Genomic DNA, 14428 nt, shown 5'->3' on the forward strand with positions numbered 1-14428 from the left:
AAAATTGAGTCTATGTGCTCAAATCCGTGTATTTTCAGTACGTGTGTATGTGTGTAATTAAGCTGCGGCAGAGTGGTTTACAGGTTAGAGGCCGATAAAGTTATACCAGACGGCACTTGAATATAGACCCAGAGGGCATCTGTGGGTCGCCTGCTACAATGGAGGAAGAGATTTGCGCATTGTATAAGCCTTTGCCATGTCTATTATTTTGTGTTGCTGGAGTAAAATGAATTACACAAAAATTAAATTTGTGACCATTTTTTGGAATACAGGCTTTAAAACTGCAATCTTTATCAGAATGACTTTTGGTCAGGACTTTTTTCAGGCACCCGACTGCAGACAGTGAAACTTCCAGGAGAAGACCACCTCATGTTGTTTGGGTGGGAAGGACCACACTGATCTGTACGTCACCGCAGCGTAAAGACATGGATGAAGATTTTGGCTGGCTGCATATTTGAGGTAACATTACACATGAGGTGACATCATGGGGTGACAACTGACATATAATATCCTTTATTCTCACCGCAGGTTACAGTTTAGGAGTGATAGGCATTCCATCATTCTCATATACTGGATAAAAATCAAGGAGACAGTGATGATGCTTATTAAACTATTACAATTTTTCTGAGCAATGAGCTCAACCTGTTGCTACCAAACAGAGATATTGAAATGAGCCTCTTATAAGGTTTATTAATGCAATACATGACAAAGATGCTTACTATAATCGCTGTTTTCCTTTTTTAATGTCTTGTTAAAACCAAAATGAGACATATTTTAAAGTAAAACAAGATCTTCTAAATCTAGGATGACACTTTCCATCAGTTTTTTGGATTACAATAAGTGGTTGTCACATACCAGGATTGAGGCATACAGGGTAAAAAGACATGATTGATGGCTTGGTGAAATCTAGAAATATGATTCTAGAAAATAATATTTTAAATAAATGGTATTATGAAATGACACGAACAGTGCACAATCAGTCCAGGAATGTGCATTTAAATGGGGATCCATGTTGATTTAAAAAACATCTCTATGATTTTAAAGATGGTCTGTTCAACCAGGTTTGGGGAGAAAAGGTCGAATTTTATTTTGTGTGAATATTCAATATTACCTGAGAAAGTTAACAACGATGAATTAACTTTTTTAGTATTATTCTGCAATATTTCAGTTTTAATCATATTGATGTTTTCAAAGGCAGTAGCACCTTAATATCAATTTATTAAGCATATGCCCCCAAATAGAGATATTTAGTTTTATAAGGGTGTGTTGTTATTCTTTTCACCACCACGCAAACTCTTAAATGTGAAACATGGGTTTTAGTTTAATGGAAATAACGTTGCATAATATTCCATATTAAAATCATGTTTAGAAGCTACAGTATAAAGTTTACTCATTTATCCTCTTTCACAAATGCAACACTTGGGGGTTATGTGAAATCGTTTAATAAATCCTCACTTTCTTCAATAGTCTTTAAATAGCGTCTTTTTTAGTTTTTTATTTATTAAATGGATGGCTTTTCCACTAGAGATCGTCATGTCTTTGTGTAGCAATTTAATCAGTGTGTTATTTAACAATTCAGTAAGTCCTTTTAAACTCCTTTTACTTTTCCGTAGAGTAAAGGGAAATCTGTCATGTTGCTTCATTTTAATTCACCGTTTACACCTCTTCACCAGTAGATGGCATTGTTTAATAACAGTGTACATTTGTAAAGCTTTCCTATTGTGTTTTAGCTGCTGAATGAATGTTTTCTTTAGGTTTAAGCACATATGCTGAACCCAGACCACATTTTCGTAGTGAGTTCCTTAAACCACAGAGGCCTTGTGGAAACCTACAACTGACAAATCCCATTTAGAATCCGTTCTGAAATGTTAAAACAACCCTCATCAGTCAAGGCCTATCGTATTTCTTCATTATAATCCTGAAATCACAAACCAAACACACTTTAGAAAGGATTTGATTATTGGACCCTTCACCTGTACACTAGAAGGAAATAATTACCAGAACACTTTTGTATTTTGGCATTCCAGCTGTAATGCAGTTAGCAGCGGTTTAATTTAGTGCCGGCCTCGCAAGAGTGAGCGCAGACAGGAACCAGAGACCTCCCACAGGTGGCTGAAAGTAAATATTTTAACATCAAATTGGAGGCACTTGCTTAGCTTGTTTTTTGAAGACATTTTTCGGCTCTCTCTGCTTCCTGGACAATTATTAATGGTAAGTTGTTCCACTGCCAATCTCTTCACTGCCCAGTTTTAAGAAAACCAACTGTATCCTTTCCACCTTTTCTTTACTCATCCGTGAAAAGAAACTGAGGCCGAATGTGGGAAATATAAGATGCTGTATCCTCGGGCGATGTGGCATGACCGGTGTTTGGTTTATCGGTAGCTGGCCGAACAATGACTGCTGTTGCACCGTCAGGTGCGGACATGCCTTATTTGGCTCCACAGGAACCTGCAGATCTGTTTGAACTTCCTGTAAGGTTGCCATGGCTGTCTTTAAATCCCGCATCAGGTCTCCCTCAGCATTTGATTTATTTTGCACATTGCGCAAATTGAAAACGTATCCAACAATGATCCTTGTCATATGGGAGGTTGCCTTTTTTGTCAGGACATTACTCACGCGCTCTTCTCGAGAGATCCATTTAACTGACACAGGTTTTCGGATTTCTGGGATTTATCTGCTGCGGTGAATAAGAAAGCCATAGGCCTCGAGGAGGTTTTAGACTTAGAGGGTCAGGGTTCAAGTGCGCTGCGAAACGTCCCCAGCTCAAATTTCAAAAGCATAATACATGCGAGGAGTTTCGGGAAAATGCCTGAATGTGTTTATCTCATTCATCTGTCTGCTGACTGAAAGCATAAGAGATGATTCAGTTTTCATGTTTGAGGATGGTGGGTTTCAGGACATGACCTCCAGTTATTTTAGACGGAACTGCTCCCTCCACCTGTTACTTTACTCCAGCAATCAGGTGTGCATGGGAGGCAGGTGCACGGGAACGGGAGCAGTTATACTCCACACGTTGACTGTAGCGCTCTGCTGTCAGGGGGGCTCACATCTGCCCCAGGCAACTGTAAATCCACACATGTGGTGAGTTGGAGGATTTTACTGTTACTCTATCTCAAGTTGTTTTTTTTCCCCTATGCTTTGCTTTATGGAGATGTCAGCCAGAAGTTGGGGGAGAAAGCCACAGAACCCCAAAAAAGAAGCAAATCCAAGAGCTAATCTGTAATGTATTTCACACGTTTAGGGAGTGAAAATGGGGCTTCAGTCAATGACGTGTTGAGAATCAAGTTTTATCTAAATTAGAATGCTGGCTGTCTGATGGCTTTCTGGAACATCACCCACTTTCATGAATACTTTATCTCACAAAAAATGGAAAATTCTCTCACCATTTGCTTACTCTCATGTATGACTTTCTAATGCAGAACACGTAAGAAGATATTTTGAAGAATGTTGATAACCATATAACATTGGCCCCTGCTGACTTCCATTGCACGGACACAAAACCACTGACCACTTATTGTTGCTTTGGGTTTAATATTGTATTAATAACCTGCTTTCAGGAATGCTAAATACCTTAATACCTCAGTAAACGTCATATTTCATATATTTTTATTTTATTTAATTTGATTATTTATTATGTTTTATGTTATATTTATTTGTAATTTAATTTAATTTAATTTAATTTAATTTAATTTAATTTAATTTAATTTAATTTAATTTAATTTAATTTAATTTAATTTAATTTATTATTTTATTTTATTTTATTTTATTTTATTTTATTTTATTTTATTTTATTTTATTTTATTTTATGTTATTTTATTTTATTTTATTTTATTTATTTTTATTTTTAACTTAACTTTTTTCATTTTTGTTGAATAAAGACCCCAGAAGGGTCTGTGAATTTCCTAAACGGCCCAAATATCAATAATTTATGAAAGAAAAAACAGATGCATGTTGCATGTTTTCATTCAGGGAGATGAATAGCTGCATTTCCATACTTCTGTCACTGTATTTGTGCTGTTCTATAATTGAGTGTAGGATGTATTAAAATGCACTCTCGGTGAGAAAAAGAAAGCTGAGAAAGAGGTCTCTACGGACACTTCTTATAAACAAGCAAACATTTCAGGTCTTGTGTAATGAATACGTAGACACGTGTATACATACAGCACAGATGGAACATATTTATAAAAACATATGTCAAAATATTCATAAACTTGGTTAAATTCATCTTGGCCAATAAAAAAAACACAAATAAGCTTTAAGATGTAAGCGTAAATTTTGCATAAATATGAAGCTCACATATACTGTATTAGTCAAATAAGCCGGATGCTGAAAAACAAACTTCCTGTTATTTTAACCATCATTTGCATCTTCTGGCTGATTGTCTGATGACGCTTGTTGATCCGACCAAGCAAAGGACCCTACACAAAGTTTGAGATCCACAAAGATTGCAGACTCTAGTCCTTCCCTCCCTCTCTCTGTTTCTTTCTCCTCCACCCTTAATTATCTGCTGGACCACGAACCTAACGGGGGTGAAGGCAAGAGGGACGGGTCCGTCCGCAGGCCCGGATCTGATAACTTCCACATGTTCGTAAGGTTTTTGAATCAAAAATGCACCTCTCCTTATTAAACCCAGAAGAAAGCAGCAGAGGACATATAAAAGCCGCATGCTCCTATTTGATCTGTGACCAAGCACCTGCGAGAAGGGACCGAGGACCAAACAGCGCCATTTCTCTTCCTTTGCAACGTCATTAGAGAATAGTCAGCTTGATTTTCCTCCTCTTCCTTTCGTGCGACCATCTGTGCGTCCATTTGTTGAACTCTACCTGTGCGGCTCGACCCTCTTTCCTCTCCAACATATGATTTAATGGTACTTATCGCTTCCTCTGCCCCAGTTCTCTGGCCTGAAACATACAGTAATGCATTCTGGTTTGTCAAAGCAAACTTTTTTTTGCGAATGCAAACTGAATTTTTTGTGTTGTTGCATTTCGCATTGATTTTAAACTGAATCAGGTTTTAAACTTCTTCGCAGTTCTCTGTTAGGTCAGCTGGTGTGATGGCAGCGTGAGTTTGAAGAAAATCTGAACTGCTGACATATTTATAGATGGATATCTGAATAACACCTAGTTTGTTAGGATAGACTTTCAAAGAATCACTTTTATTAAGCATGAAATTGGCCCTATTTACTTTTTCATTTCATGTTTTTGGTTTCCATGATGTGACATTTTTCTGGTTCAGTCTGAAAATATGTTGCCTCTTGAGAGTAAATGGATTGCAAATTGCAATTCACATTGTCTTTACTGCACGCTCAACAGAACGGCGTGCAGCACATATGAAGGATTTCGCATCTGTGTCATCCCTTCAATCTTTCTCATTTCTCTCTTTTCTGCAGACACCTGCGGCTCTCACTGTGACTTCCCAAGGTCAGAGGTTTTGCCCTTGACTGCCATCTCACCCCACCGCGCCCCTCGTCTCCTCTTCATGCTTCTTTTAAATATTCATTTCCGTCCTCCGGAGTGTGTTTGGGAGAGCTTCCTGCAACGGCCTCACTGGTTTCCCTGGGAATGATTTGTAGGAAGCGAAATGGATGGAGTTGCTGTGTGTCCTGGCGCCCGAGCGCATCCAGAGAGTCGTTTAAAAAGCAGAGACAGGGGCGGGCGTCTGCAGCACCCCGTTAGTTTGCGCTCGCCATCGGAACGCTCTCATTACCGACATCACTCTTTCTCTTGACTCCAGTAGCTGTGCTTGTTCAGGACGTCGTCCATGAGATCTGCTGTTTGCTTTGACATCTGGGGCTGAATGAGGGGTCCTGGAGGGAGGTTCAGTTTGCTGTGTAAACCTCCATCTCTCGCTGGAAATCCGTCAGATTTGTCATACATTAACACCTGCAAATGTATATTAAGTGTTTGGTTCCAAAAGTTGATCATTTTTTATTTTAAAACATGTTTTTAATTGTGCATTCCAATTGATATCAATCAAACTCCAGTTGGTTTATTTTGATCTATCCATGAAAAATACAGCCAACTTACACAATAATAACATGATAGCATAATAAAAGCAGATTTATCTCATTTTGGAACCAAATTCTCATGTATATATATATATATATATAGTATATCTCTAAAGCCGGATGAAAACATGTCACCAGTGTTTTCTGTAATTTATTTACAGTTAGGCCTACATCTGATGTAATTGAACTAAATACTGTGTAATATATTCAATAATGGAAATGACATCAAGGTCCCACTTTGCTTTAATTTATGCTGCTCACATTTGTATACTTTGGTCAATTAATAAGAAAAATCTATGTTGTTATTTATTATTTATTTGAAAGAACTAAATAAGTCATTTCTTGTCTGTCCTTGAATCAATTCTAATCAAGGTTGATAAAGGATTTAGAAAGTAATTAGTAATGAGTAATAAATACTTTTTGGAGAGAGTAATTTGTACAGTAATCTAATTACACCATTGAATATGTAATTAGTAACTATTATTTAATTACTTTTTCAGAGCAACTTACCCAACACTTCATGTCATAAACATGTTTTCCCATAAAATAGGCTACCCATTGCTGAATTATCTTGAGATTTTTTTTCTTTTGGCCGTACTTTTTGTAAAGCAATGAAAGGCAATAAAATAAATAATGCATAGAAACTTTACAAATTAAATCAGTGTAAAGAAGAAACGACATTTGATATTACTTTAATGAAAATTGAAGGGGCTACATGTTGTTTGTTGTTTTCACAAAAAACACCTAAAAACTTCACTCTCAATTTCCTGCTCTTTGAGAATTACCCACTCAAGTTGGGTATCTTTGTAATGTTTAGAATTTCAGATTTCGGGTTCATCTATTCTCCACTATGTCATTACAGCAGTAAAACCATAGCAAGCATTAAACAAACAGCAACAGCGCCTGTTATGAGAACAAAATTAAAGGTGATTTTCTCAAATTTTTGCACCCTCAGATTCCAGAGTTTCAAATAGTTGTATATCGGCCAAATATTGTCCTATACTAACAAACCATACATCAATGGAAATCTTATCTATTCAGCTGATTTATGAATCGTAATTTCATAAAACTGACCCTTATGGCTGGTTTAGTGGTCCAGGGTCACATTTATGGGTTTTGCTGAAAATTTGGTCACACTTTATGTTAAGGTACAATTAACGCTATTAACAAACCATCAAATATGACTTTTGCCTCAATAACTTGCTTATTTATTTGTCGCTTTTTAATTGTTTGTAAAGTAATTGTTAGGTTCATTGGGTAGGATTAGGGATGTAGAATATGGTCATGCAGAATATGTGCTTTATAAGGAATAATTGACAGCCAATATACTAATTATAGGCATGCTCATATGCTACTAGTTAATAGTAAGAATTGCTCCCTATACTAAAGTGTTACCGAAAAGTACTTGTGCATTCAAGTAATACATTTTTATCAATATGTTTGTTTCTCGGAGATCAAACATATCATCTTTGTGTTGCTATTACAATGGAATATCAACTGAGGTATATGAACGTTGCTTCACCGTCGCCGTCAGCATCCTCAAGGGAGAATACGAGAGGCAGATTTTTTCTGCTTTCAGTTATTAAACAAATAAAACAAACTTGACTTTATTTTACTTTTGCTCTGAAATAAGACCTGGACATATTTACTTGTAATGCTACGGTCACATTAGACTTTTTAATTATCAACCACCAAACGCTTGCTACCTAGTATGAAGGTGTCTGCATAGAAATTTCCCATTCTGAAAGTCTACAGCATCGGCCGTATCCCAGACACCATCAAACTATGTTTCTGCAACCACGGCAACAACAACTTTGGCTATGCAAGATGATGACAGATTTTGACGGTGTCTAAGGCTTGAGCAGCTTTTTCCCATCTTGTTCCAAATCTGCACATGTGCCGGTTAACAAAAGTCAGACTAACTGGACGTCTTGGTTACAATTATAATGCTACAGTTTATGAATCCGATGGCACTCCTGTCCAAATAAAACACACCCGGCGATACGCCACTCTACCAATGAGAAGGTCCGAACATAATTCAGTCCATAAGAGGGGACAAAATCATTCATTCTGTTTATTTGTACTGCGGACATAATGCGCACGGCAGCGTAACTGCCGTCGATCTTCTCAAAGGTGGTCCGGTGTGGTTCGAGAGCTTGATGAGAATGAAGACAGCAAAGCTGAGTGGCGATGTTTACCAAACCTCTACGTTTATCGTTGCGATTTCTTTGCAAGTGGGTCTCAAAGTACACAGCAAATGTCCTCGCGTGTCAGTTGTGAGTGACAATAGTGTGGTGATAGCGTGAGAACTGTGGGTGTGTGAGTGATAGAAATGTGTTGTTGTGAGTGTGTTTGTGTGTGGGATGGTGAACTGGGCTGGCCCAGGACAGGAAGTACAATGACTTTGCACGTTTGGTTTTCTCATTCTGGCAATGAACGCTTTGTCATTTATCTTATTGTACCTTAACCATGGCCAAACACAGAAGGAAAGTTACTGAATTCTGACATTTGACCTCTTCGGGTCTTTTGCAAATCTGTCAGACTGTCTGTCAGCATCTGAACCACAGAAAATCAGTTCAACTTCATTGACAAAGTATTCAAGTTAGGGATTTAGTGACTATATCATTTAGTCATGCATTTTAATAATGGAAAAAAATAGGGTAACACTTTACAATAAGGTGCTATTAGTAAGTAAATGCATTGGCTAACTAACTATGCACAATTTATCATTATTTATTAAAACTTGTTATTGATAGTTCATGTCAGTTTATACATGTTAGTTCATGGTGCATTAACTAATGTGAACAGTGACAACATTTTATTTTAATAATGTATAAGTAAATGCTGAAATTAACATGAATTATTATTAATAAATGCTGTAGAAGTATTTGATTTATATAGCGCTTTTCACAATGTGCATTGTTCCAAAGCAGCCTTACAGGAGAAAATACGAAAAACACAAAAACACAAAAAAGGTAAAACACAACACAGTGCATGGTGTTTATAGAACAAGCAAGATCATAGTTAGAATAGTGTCATTATTTAACTTTAGCATTGGAACATGAGTTATGATTCATTTTCCAAGCAAGTATTTACTATTAAATTAATTATACCAAAATTCAAATTGAAGTGACTTCTGACAGAGCACGGAAAGGAAGAGTACTTACTATATTTTTTGTCCATTGTGTTTTGTTTTTATGCAGCTGTTAAACCTAATACATTGGCGCAGGATCCTTTTCTGTGACACAAAACACATCCACCTAGTAAAATTAAAACTCTGTAATAACCTTTTATGATGGACATCGCTGACCTGCTCCAATGTCAGCACAGTTAAACCACGCGATACTTATTGCTTTTTATTTTGAACCGACGCCACATTGCAACCAGGGGAGGCTCTTTATAAAGTTTGGAGCATGGCTGACCCATTATAGTACTGGAGTTCCACTCAATGCCTTTTTAACAGCTTTGATGTGAGAAAGTATCCAGAAAACTGTCCCTCGAACCCATTTAAATTCAGTCTAAAGACCTTTTAAAGGTAGTACCTGACGGTTCTGTGCTACAACAGAATGAATAAATAATGGCAAACGATTTATTTTTTGGTGAACCTTCCTTATGGATTTATAAAGTTAGGGATTTGATCTAAACACCCAACACTTAAAATAATACTGATGCAAAAGTCATCCCATGCTGTTTGGACACAGAAATGATTTCTTACCTCAACTCTTAAGTCAACCTGTTGCGGAAAGATGTGATATTTCTTTTCTAGATAGTAAGATTTATTCCAAAAGAAAAAAAAACATATACTGTACATTCATACACATTCATGCAAGGCCATATTTAGTGACTTGAACATTATAGGAAAGTGTTGTACTGGAAACACAGCACTCAATTTTTTTCTTAATGCATTACAGAAAGCAAATACTCCCACAGTTTCATGAGAAATATTTAGTTTTATAGAGCTTGGCTCTCATTACCATTCATTGAAACAGCGAAACGGTTTGATAAGTGTTGAACTGGGACACTGATGTCTGCGTGTATGTGGCTAGTGTTTGGATATGAGTGTGTTTCTTTTATCGGGTTGGGTTGTTTTGGGTCGCTCTCATGCAACACTCTCCATGCTACAGAGATGAAAAAGATGCATCCCACATATGTTTTATACACAGACGTCTCCGATACAATTTTTGGCTGACCTCAAAAGGGAAAACACAGCTGGGCTGTGCATATGTTCACTGTAATGTTTTGCTGGCCAGATATTTTGGATTAAAATTGTCTTATCACAGAAGCATTACTTATGTTGTTTGATTCTAAATGACGTATGCTTTCAAAACACTCACATTTATGGAAAATTCAGCTGCGTTGTTTAAGTCTCTATGCTGCTTTGCAGGAGCACATATGTTGAAGTTATAAAGATTATTAATTACTCATTTTCAAGCCGTTTTACAATCGCAAGATCTCATTCATCTTCGGAACACAAATTAAGATATTTTTAAAGAAGTCTGAGAGCTTTCTGACCCCTTGAGAGCAATGCAACTACATTCAAGACTCTTAAAATAAAGGTGCTTAAAAGGTTCCATAAAAAGCCTTCAACATATTAGGAACCTTTCTGTTTCACAAAAGGTTGTTTGTTGAACAAGTCAATTCAATGATTTTAAAGGGATTTGTTTTGGCTTTAATGGGAACTGTAATGGTTATGCTGGTATGTGATGGATTCTATTGGTGGGATGTTTAATCCTATCGGAATACTACCCAAAACACTCTACAATGTTCCATATACATAATATCAGGCTGCGACGGTACAATGAGATTTACAAGACCGCACACATTACTTGCGTGTAGATTTGGGCGGTTTAAGTCAAATCACTCCACGAGCTGACGTCGTGTTGTGGGGGTTTGGTTACACAGGACATTTCAGGCAGGTCTGGGAGGGCATTCGCTTCTAGAGAAAATAATTTTTTTGTTCCGACACTTAAATTTTTGCAATTTCACGTGTCTAATACATGCATGGGCAACTTATAACACACAAAGACAAAGAAAAACACAGTACTTCAGCGAATGACTCCTTTAATGGAAACTGTAAAGGTGTCTGCTGGTTTGTGATGGATTCTATTGGAGGGATGTTGAATCCGACTGGAATAATGGCCAAAACACACTACAAAAAATAATTTTGTGATGGTTTTAATGGGAAAAGCTATTGGGTTGTAAGCGTATTCTAATGGAAACCAATAGAATTTCTGTGATGTTTCTATACGGTTTCTATGTTTTTTTTCGCCAGGGTTGCCTGATGTCTTATCCTGTTACAATGAAAAATAAACGTGGGTGTCACCAACCCATCAACATGTGCGACATATCTTTATTTGCAAAATAGGCCAATGTAATTTGTGACATTGCACAAGCAAATCTGTATCCATTATCTTTAACCTTATTGAATCATGGCTTCAATGTTCCTAGTCAGTACACTGTGAAAAATCTAAGACAAAATAAGGAATCTGCAAAAATATTCAGTAGTGAAAGCGGACCTGAAGTGAGATGTTGATGGAAATTAACTACAGTCGCGTCGAGGCTGATTTGGGTTGGTGTGGGCTTCACAGATCAGCACCTCTCTCTGAGAGAGAATAATGAAGTCTGGAGGGGCAGCAATCATTTAGCCAGGATGTATATCATCCCTACGTTGATTTTTTTGTAAGTCAATGGGCTGTTTTATGTCGGAAAAGTTATAGGCCCAAAAGTGATTATGAGGATAGAGACGTATAAAAGATCGAGCTGACATACCCCTCCGGACTTGGTGTATATTTGAGCACACATGTGTAGGAAAATGTTGTTTTTCACACTTGTGCTCAGGAAGCATTTTAAACTGTGTCTGAGAGGGAAAGGCATTTTAAGACTAATGCACATTTCCATGACCCTTTGCCGATTTTCCTGGATGTTCTTCATAGCACCGCACATTATCACTTCTTTAGGATTCCTCTTTGGCTCTCTTGTGACTTCGAGATGAGAATGGAAATGTCTGCAACAACAGTTCCCTGGACCTTTGGGACTCCCTACCGGTCAGTGCCCACCCAAGAACTCAAAATGTGTCCTAAAGCCTAAAAATTCTACGTTTATGTATTATTTGATGATATCAAACAATGCAACTGCCCCAGAGACTCAAAAGCCTCCGCGGTCCATGTTTGTAGATCTATTAAATAAATCGAGCAGTGTAAATAAAAGGCTCTTGTGCGGAAATAAAGATTTCATTCTTTTTGTCGTATTTCAGAAACGTTTCCAAACCGTCCCCTTCCTTTGAAAGCAATGTGGTCAGAGACGTTCGCAAATTCTTGATGTGTTTTACGATTCAGAGTGGTCGACGACAGATGGAGATACCAGGGAAATAAACAGGCTCGATGAGAGGAAAACAGATCAGACGAAAAAAACCCGGGACAAAATACGGGGAGAAGAAGGAGGCAGGATCCGGGAAGGAGCTTGAAGGATTGTGAGATGGAGGGGTGATCTGTCGGGAAGCGGTAGTCGGGGTTGGACGAATTCGCAGATGTTTTAAAGTGCTAATCTAATCTTTCTGCCAGGCCTCTTCTCCTTAACTCCTTCCTTATTCTGTCTTTCTCCTGGCTTTTCTGGAAAGGATGAAATACTCTTTAATGCTTCTCAGGAGCATCATGTACTGTGCGAGGTAGTCGGTCGCAGTCATTCATCTGCCTGTTAGCGGCCATGTTTTGGAGAAGAGGGACATGTGCTAATGTAATGAGGGCTTTTTCTCTTGGAAAGGATGGAAAAGGTGAAAAACGGGTTTTCGAAAGCCCAGAGCTGACCGAAAACAAGCAGAGAACAGCAAGGAGGCGAGGGAAAATAGGAAGGATGAGGTTTTTTCTTTGTAATGTCACCCCCGGTGGCCATCTATCATATTCGATGAACTCTCGTTTTTTTTTCTCAGGTAGTCATTTTATTCATTGAACAGCATTCATTTTCTCGCTCGCTGTTTTGGTCTCTTTCCTGACTGTAATTCCTTGGTTATGGATGTGATAAAAATTTTAAGAGGATCATGTTGCAAACCTGCCATATAAAAAGCGATATATGCGAAACTATAGGCTGAATTTAAGTTGTAGACTGGAAAATGTGTCTTCTGGCATAAGGACACTTGTGTCATACAGAGGCCACATTTAATTTATATATACTTTATTACCTTACATTTTTGCAACCTAAAGCCCACATTTTTTTTATAGTTCACAAATCACAAATACATAGTAAATATTTGATTGCGTATGAAGAGAATTGGGTAAAAATTGGCTACCATAAGGTATAACCCTATATTTGCAAACATTTGTCAAATTCAACTGTGAGTTGAAGCTGGTTAATTTGCTGCCTAAACTCATTAGTCACTTTTTATTTGGCATGCCATGCAAACCGGCTTAAAATAGATCCGCTGTTATGATGTTGACAGGTCTGTAATGAGAAGACCTGCTGTTCGGTTTGGAGAGCTCTCTGTTTCTGTTTACCGGCTGATGTACTGGGCACTGTTGCTATTGACCCTTCTCTTGTATGTAGATCTACGCAGCACTTTCTTTGTGAAAGCTATAAAACACGTTCTACGATGATTCCATCCTGGCAACCAGACTCCCACCTTTCCTGCCTGCCTCTCCTCTGTGGGCTTCATCTGAGGAGTAAACAGCCCAACAGCTGTCTTAACGTCTCTTCCTTCTGTTTCTCAATCTCCAAATCTGTTGTTCTCTTTCTTGCCCATTCAGGTTGGCCGGAGGACTGTTCATTTTGCTGTTTTTTCCTGTATTACTGCATGTTTTATTTAAGACGTCATATTACGAATATAACATAGATATTTTATTATTATTAAGTTACTGTGAAGTTATTTGTATTTTGCGAATCATTTTAAACCCCTAAGATACCAAGACATAAGGAACTTTTATTATTTTATAATAATATAACATAATAATTCTCAGGTGGTCACTGGATGGTTTGGACAGACCTCAAAACCACACACATGTGGATTGTAGTGACAAACTCACACCTGCAATTCCACAGACATAAGATCTCAGAGAAACGCGCCTGATCAAATGTGACTTCATAAGAAAATACTTAAAGAGGACGATGAACATATAGAGGAACATTATTAAGACATTCACACTGTTGTCATAGTTGTATAAGTTGAACTTCTTTCTCGATACTCGCCTATTGGGATATGTTTGTGGCTTCAATGTTTCAGCTATAAAAACAAGCAACATCCATTCAATTAAGCTTGCTCGCTGTTATTGGCCTTGTCTAGACTACATTTTTGTTTGAAAATTTTCTCTTAAAGGAATAGTTCACTTTCAAAATAGATTTTAATGATAATTTACTCACTCCCATGTCATCTAAGCTGTTAGGTTTTTTTTTTTTTGTCGAAAAGTAATTACGTTTTTTGATGAAAACTTTCCA

The sequence above is a fragment of the Triplophysa dalaica genome, chromosome 14 (genome assembly GCF_015846415.1).
Source record: "Triplophysa dalaica isolate WHDGS20190420 chromosome 14, ASM1584641v1, whole genome shotgun sequence".
NCBI lineage: Eukaryota > Metazoa > Chordata > Actinopteri > Cypriniformes > Nemacheilidae > Triplophysa > Triplophysa dalaica.